The 7,384-nt window shown below is 42.1% G+C and overlaps 2 pseudogenes; both read right to left on the bottom strand.

Moving 5' to 3' along the window:
* Positions 1 to 200: 200 nt before the first annotated feature.
* Positions 201 to 552, bottom strand: LOC147450789 (uncharacterized; annotated as a pseudogene).
* A 6,050-nt stretch (positions 553 to 6,602) lies between these two features.
* LOC147450788 (uncharacterized) lies at positions 6,603 to 6,954 on the bottom strand (annotated as a pseudogene).
* Between the last annotated feature and the right edge of the window lie 430 nt (positions 6,955 to 7,384).

Raw genomic sequence — 7,384 nt, 5'->3', positions numbered from 1 at the left:
TACATTTGATTCTCTTTCCCTATTTGCCATTTCATGTCTTCTCACCTTCTTTCTCCATTGCTCTCTAGCAACCTTTACTGCCTCATTGTAGGTCCCTGGGTCCTTGAGCTCCACCTTGTCTCTAATGCTTTGATGTAAGACAACCACAAACCTATCTTTCTTCAAGAAATCAGGGGGCATTTGATTCTCTTCAAGTCCCTTTATGATCTTTCTCCAACAAGCTTCAAACCTGTTTATGTGCACATTGATGTCTTCATGTTCTCCTTGTTGCAGCTTGCTTAGCTCTCTCCACAAATACTCAGGATCATCCTCCTTCTCAAACTCTTCTCTCAAGGCATGAGAAAGAAGATTCCAATCTCCCTTTACACCACCTTCAAGCCTATCTTCATACCATTCACGTGCTTCACCTTCAAGTAGCAAACTCACCAAATGTACCTTGAATGCACCATCGTCCCTATTGCTCTTCAATGCAATCAATTCGATCCTTCGGATGAACTTGTCCACATCTTCTCCTTTTCCACCCTTGAAGACTTCATACCCATCTCCAGCCATGGTCCTTGAGTTGATCTTCAAATGGATGCCAATCTGTAGATCAAAACCCTGTTAGAAGGATTCTCTTCTCCTCAGTGGGGCCACCAGTTTATGTGAAGGATTGGGGGGCTGGCCTCTACAACACCTCAAACCAACACCAAGAAAAGAGGATGAAGAGTATAGCTCTCTCGAGATAATATGGGCTGATCTTCTCTCACTAATTTTCTCAATTTCACACACACTCAACCTCGACTAGCCTCGACTAGCTCCGACTAGCTTCCCTCTACACCGCTACAACTCCCACTATACGCCATTGCACTCAAAGACACCAAGGAAGCAATAAAATGGAAAAAAGTGAGAAAAAAACCATGGAAATCTCTGCACTTTTGACCATAACTCAAAGAGCTTCACTTCTTTTCAAACGCCCTTCCATGTGCTAGTAGGGCTTCCATAGGCGCTCCCATATATACACATAGCTTGACCAAAACCCACTCAAATCAAGCTTAATTTGAAAATCCACAAAGTTCAGCAAAAAAATCAAAAAAAGTGATGGAAAACTTGGGGGAAACCTTGCCCTTTGATATATGTACAAGCAAGGCATTGCAGCACATAGTTTACCCTCGAATGGCTGGACCACAAGGAGCTGCACACACCATAGCCACCATACCTCAAAACAAGATGAAGAGAGGTCAATATGCAGAGCTAAGCACCCACTTTCATCAGTCCATTGAGGAGAGACACACTCTCAACTCACCACATCGGGCCCTCGACTAGCAAGACAAGCTGCTCTACTCCCAAACGCCTCTATCCCTCGCGGCAATCAGGGCTTCTTGCTGCTAGATCTTCCTCTGTAAAATCCCCCACTCACTCACGACCTCAAGCTGATAAAAACTCCGTTTTGCTCATATTTTTCAAGTACTAAGTGACTCTTTCAAGTCTCGACACGTCTATGTACAAAAACAGCAAAACTATGCACCCCGCACAACTGGCCCGCATGCGTAGAGACAGCTGGCACACGCCGCCTTTGTACACTTTGTACAAGCATGCTTTATTTACATATAAGGGACCCAAAAGCATTAAAAACCCCTTTTCAAATTCCTTGGGGTGGCTTGCATCATTCCGTAAAAACACGTCACATATTGCCCCCCCCACAAGCATGGAACACTTTCAAGTGTTTCATGTACATTTCTTGCTTCATCACATGATTCTGGTCACATAAGGCCTGATTCGGATCCCATTGACTCTTCCCTTATGCATCTTTCCATCCAAGTCCTTGAGCTGATAGCTTCCATTATCATACACCTTATGCACCACAAAAGGACCTTCCCACTTTGCCTTGAACTTTGTTTGAAAGGTATTGTCCAAAGCACTATTATACCTCATAACCAACATGCCTTCACATAGCCCTTTTTCCTTTATCTTTTCATTGAATACATCACCCCTTCTTCTTCCCAAGTCTTCATAGTATCTAATGGCGCTTTCTCTATCCAACAAGAGGCTATGCATAGATGCCAGTCTCTCTTTTACATGCTCTTCCTCAACCAAACTATGCTTCAAAATGAACTCCAATGAAGAAAGCATCACATTAATCGGCATAACACACTCTTCTCCATATACCAAATGAAATGGAGTGAATCCCGTGGATGATTTTTGAGTCACTCTACATGCCCACAATGCCCTCTCCAAATACATATCCCAATCTTTTGGATGTTCTTCCACAAGCTTGAACAATATCTTCTGTAAAACTCCATTGAATGCCTCCACCAACCCATTGCATTGTGGATGATAAGGAGTAGTATACCTATGTTTGATCTCCAATTTCTCCACCAATTCAGTGATAAGATCATTCCTAAACTCTTTCCATTGATCATTTACAAGCTCCAACGGCACTCCAAATCTGCAACATATGCAATCAAAGATAAAGCTGCATACATCTTTGCTTGTAGCCCCTCTACTAGCCTTTGCTTCTGGCCATCTTGTCATATAATCCACTGCACTAAGTATGTAGTGCTTCCCATTTCTAGTGCCTGGAAGAGGACCGATTACATCCACACCCCACTTCTCAAAAGGTCCATAGCTTACAATGTGTCTCAAAGGCTCAGGCATCATCTTTCTCTTTTGATATATTTGGCACTCGTGACAGCTTCTACACCAATGCACAACATCCCTATTCATACTTGGCCACATAAGTTGAGCATTCAATACTTTCCTTCTTGTAATTTCCACTCCAAAATGGCCTCCACATCCCTCCTCATGACATGCTTTTAAGCAATCAAAAACTTCATCATGGTAGAGAACTCTTCTCATGACACCATCAGCCCCCTTGTGATACATTTGCTCTCCTATCAAGACATACCTCATAGCTCTTCGTGTGATTGCATGCCTTTGTTGAGAAGCCAATCCCTTTCTTGCAAAACCCGTTTGCAACACATGTTCTTCCTCATGGAGGGATTCCCTTCCAAGATACCTTGGCTCTCTAATTATCACCGCATGCACATCCTTTGTGAACACCTGTTCCGCCAACTCATGAGCCCTTACATTCATATTTCGTGGTACATGCCATATTTAAAAGGAAGTAAAAGACTTTAACAACTTTCTCACTTGGAAAAACCAGCCCTTCATGCCTTCTTGATTTACCTTCCAGGTGCCTTGAACTTGCCGCACAATCAACATAGAATCACCTTTGATTAAAAGCCTCCTTACATGTCTTTTGACACATTCTTCCAAGCCCAAACAGAGGCTTGCATACTCAGCCTCATTATTACTCTTTACATCCACTTCTTGGCTTCCAAACCAGCACTCAATGCCATTTTTATCCACAAATACATAACCAATAGTGCCCTTATTAATGCTCCTTTTGAAAGCCCCGTCAAAGTATAAGGTACCCTCTACATCCTGAAGCTCCGCATGCATAGTTGGACTTGGTGCTATCTTCTTTTCCAAATCCTTCTTCAACTCACTCCTTGCATGAATCTCTTTAAAAGTGAGCATATCCGCCATATTTGCTCTCACACTATCCTCCTTAGTAAAGCTCATGTCAAATTGTTGCAAGCTAAGTATCCACTTTTGCAATTTAGGACTATCCCCAGGATACCTTAGTGCATGAGGCAATAAACTACATGATGTTAACACCACAAAAGGCTTACAAATAAGATAAGATTTCAGCCTTTTTGTTGCATATACCAATGCCCAAACCAATTGCTCGATCTCATGCCAAGATTTTTGTGCATCATTCTTCACTTTGCTTATGTAGTAAACCGGCCTCATATAAGATTGCTTTTTTCCTTTTTGCATCAATACTGCACCAATAGCATGCTCACCCACGCTCAAGCTCAAGTAAAACATTTCATCCCAAAAAGGAGGCATCATCAAAGGTAATGTAGATAGCTTTTCCTTGACGTCTTCAAAAGTTGTTTGCTCATGCTCCGTCCAAAGGAAAGGGTCTTTTTGTGTTGCTTCTTGCAAAGGGTGCACATATTCAGCAAGCATACAAAAAGACCTTGACAAGTACCTTAACTTTTGTACAAAACTCATCAATTCCTTTGTACTTTTAGGACTCTCCATCATAAGCAAACATTCCACTTTTGCAGGATCTGGAGCTATCCCATTCTCACTTACCTCATGGCCAAGAAGTATCACTCTAGCTCTTGAAATTTTACATTTCAAAGGATTGAGTTGACCCCCATCATCATCAATCCTTTTAAACAAGCATTCTATCATTGTAAACACAAAAATCATCCATAAAGACTTTTACAAAGCTTCCAAGGTAAGGCCCCAATACTTTGTCCATCCAACTTTGGAAGCTCGCATAAGAATTCATCAAGCCAAAAGGCATCACCCTATAGCAAAACACTCCCCATGGGGTCAAAAAGTTGGTCTTCTTTTGATCTTCATATGCAATCCCAATTTGAAAATACCCACTGAACCCATCACATACCGAATATCTCTCATGACCTGCAACAGTGTCCAAAATCTCATCCTGAAAGGGAAGGGGATAGTGATGCCTCTTTGTTGCCGCATTCAATGGCTTATAGTCCACACATATTCTCCATTTATTTCCCTTTTTTGGAACTATAACCACATGTGAAACCCATTCTGCATCATCCACAAGGTAGATAAAACCAGCTTGCAAAAGCTTACTCATCTCTATCTCCAATACCTTTTGTTGAATGGTGCCCAATCTCCTTAGCTTTTGAGCAACAGGCTTTGCACCTTCTTTAATCTTTATTTCATGAACAACACTCTTTTTTTCCCTCATTTGAGCATAATCTTTGGCAAACAACTTAGGATACTTGTCAAACAATGCATCATATGCTTCTCTCTCTCGACTAGTCAGGTCACCTGCAAGCATATCCATTAATTCAGCTTTTGGTACATTCGGCTCATGATCAGCCCCATGGTCATTTTCTGATCTCATAGCATTCCCTTTATCACAATTTTCATCATATACATGTATCCCACAAAGATCTACATCAAGATCAAGAAGACTTTGATCATAAACCTCTTCGTCAGTACATGTAGAGGATGCACTAGAAGAACTGTCACACATGTCATAAGTGGATGGCGATAAATCTTGATGCATAGCTGGTTCATCATCAATTTCCAGCACCTTACATGTTTTCATATCATATATAATCCTCTTCTCTTAAGGCCTGTCCACAAAGAGGTCAATACATCCCCTATACCAGTCCTGTCGTGACCTCATAGCAATCAACCAAGGTCTACCCAATATAACTGGATATGCCCCAAGCTTTGCAGGCATCACATGAATGTCCATGACAGCCCTTTGACCCAAAACATTAAGCTCCAAGTCATGAATAACTCCCATTCATTTCACTCTACTACTATTTGCCATCTTCACACTGAAAAAGGATTTGCCTGTGAGCTGCAATCCCAATTGCTGCATTGTTTCCTCTGTCATAACACTTGGGCTCCACCATCCATGTACGCCTTATTCACCCTCCTTCCATGTATCCAAGCATCAACCACAGGCAAAACATCAGTAACTTTATGAAGCTGCACTACATGTGCATCGCGTGTCTTTACCTTCACCCTTCTAACACTAGCTAGCTTATGCCAGTGCCTTCTCATACTTGAGCTCAAATGCAAGAGTTGCCCATATGATATGTCGGCCCTCTTGTTCTTCAAGTCTTCTAAGAGATTGTATGTTGATTGACCCTTCCCAAGCTGAAAATCATCCATGCCTATCTTCCTTCTTCTTGCCCTTACCTTTGCCTGCTTACTACTTTCAGCCTCTTCCATAGGTGCCTTGCCTTTATCTACATCTCTCCTTGGCTTTGTCCTTGCTCTTTCCTCTTTGAAAGGGCCTTCACTCCCTGATTTTTGTGCCCTTGTTCTCTTATTTGCAAAGACATCAACCTCATCATCTTCATCTCCCTCCTCAACTGCCTCCAAAATTCCTACATTAAATTGTGGAGGTGCTTGAGCTTGATTTTGTCCCTGTTGTTGTGCAAGTCCTTGACCTTGGAGAGGTTGCACATTTCCATTTACATTGCCTTCATTACCTATTTTTCTTTGTATGATAGGATATATACCTCCTGGATCTCTCCTTGGTTGATTGCAATTGGGCGATATATGCCCTCTCTCCCCACAATTGTAACACATCACATTATCACCTCTATTCCTTTGAGGCCGTTCTCCTTGAGGTCTTCTTACTTGTTTTTGGATAGCTTGCATAGCAAGGTTGAGGTTTCCTATTTGCTGTGTCAATCTTTGAATGCCTTGGTGAAAGGATTCTTGTCCTCTATTGTCCACTCTTGGAGCTTCTACATGGATTTCCCTTTCAACATGCATATCCAAAGGCAAAGGCTCGACCACATTATTCGTTGATACATAACCATCCCTTTGATGTACATTTGATTCTCTTTCCCTATTTTCCATTTCATGCCTTCTCACCTTCTTTCTCCATTGCTCTCTAGCAACCTTTACTGCCTCATTGTAGGTCCCTGGGTCCTTGAGCTCCACCTTGTCTCTAATGCTTTGATGTAAGACAACCACAAACCTATCTTTCTTCAAGAAATCAGGGGGCATTTGATTCTCTTCAAGTCCCTTTATGATCTTTCTCCAACAAGCTTCAAACCTGTTTATGTGCACATTGATGTCTTCATGTTCTCCTTGTTGCAGCTTGCTTAGCTCTCTCCACAAATACTCAGGATCATCCTCCTTCTCAAACTCTTCTCTCAAGGCATGAGAAAGAAGATTCCAATCTCCCTTTACACCACCTTCAAGCCTATCTTCATACCATTCACGTGCTTCACCTTCAAGTAGCAAACTCACCAAATGTACCTTGAATGCACCATCGTCCCTATTGCTCTTCAATGCAATCAATTCGATCCTTCGGATGAACTTGTCCACATCTTCTCCTTTTCCACCCTTGAAGACTTCATACCCATCTCCCGCCATGGGCCTTGAGTTGATCTTCAAATGGATGCCAATCTGTAGATATAAACCCTGTTAGAAGGATTCTCTTCTCCTCAGTGGGGCCACCAGTTTATGTGAAGGATTGGGGGGCTGGCCTCTACAACACCTCAAACCAACACCAAGAAAAGAGGATGAAGAGTATAGCTCTCTCGAGATAATATGGGCTGATCTTCTCTCACTAATTTTCTCAATTTCACACACACTCAACCTCGACTAGCCTCGACTAGCTCCGACTAGCTTCCCTCTACACCGCTACAACTCCCACTACACTCCATTGCACTCAAAGACACCAAGGAAGCAATAAAATCAAGGAAAAAAGTGAGAAAAAAACCATGGAAATCTCTGCACTTTTGACCATAACTCAAAGAGCTTCACTTCTTTTCAAACGCCCTTCCATGTGCTAGTAGGGCTT

Source organism: Adiantum capillus-veneris, chromosome 9, assembly GCF_014529385.1.
Source record: "Adiantum capillus-veneris isolate H3 chromosome 9, ASM1452938v2, whole genome shotgun sequence".
NCBI lineage: Eukaryota > Viridiplantae > Streptophyta > Polypodiopsida > Polypodiales > Pteridaceae > Adiantum > Adiantum capillus-veneris.
The sequence above is the reverse complement of the archived record's forward strand: the minus strand, read 5'-3'. Positions and strand labels throughout refer to the sequence as shown.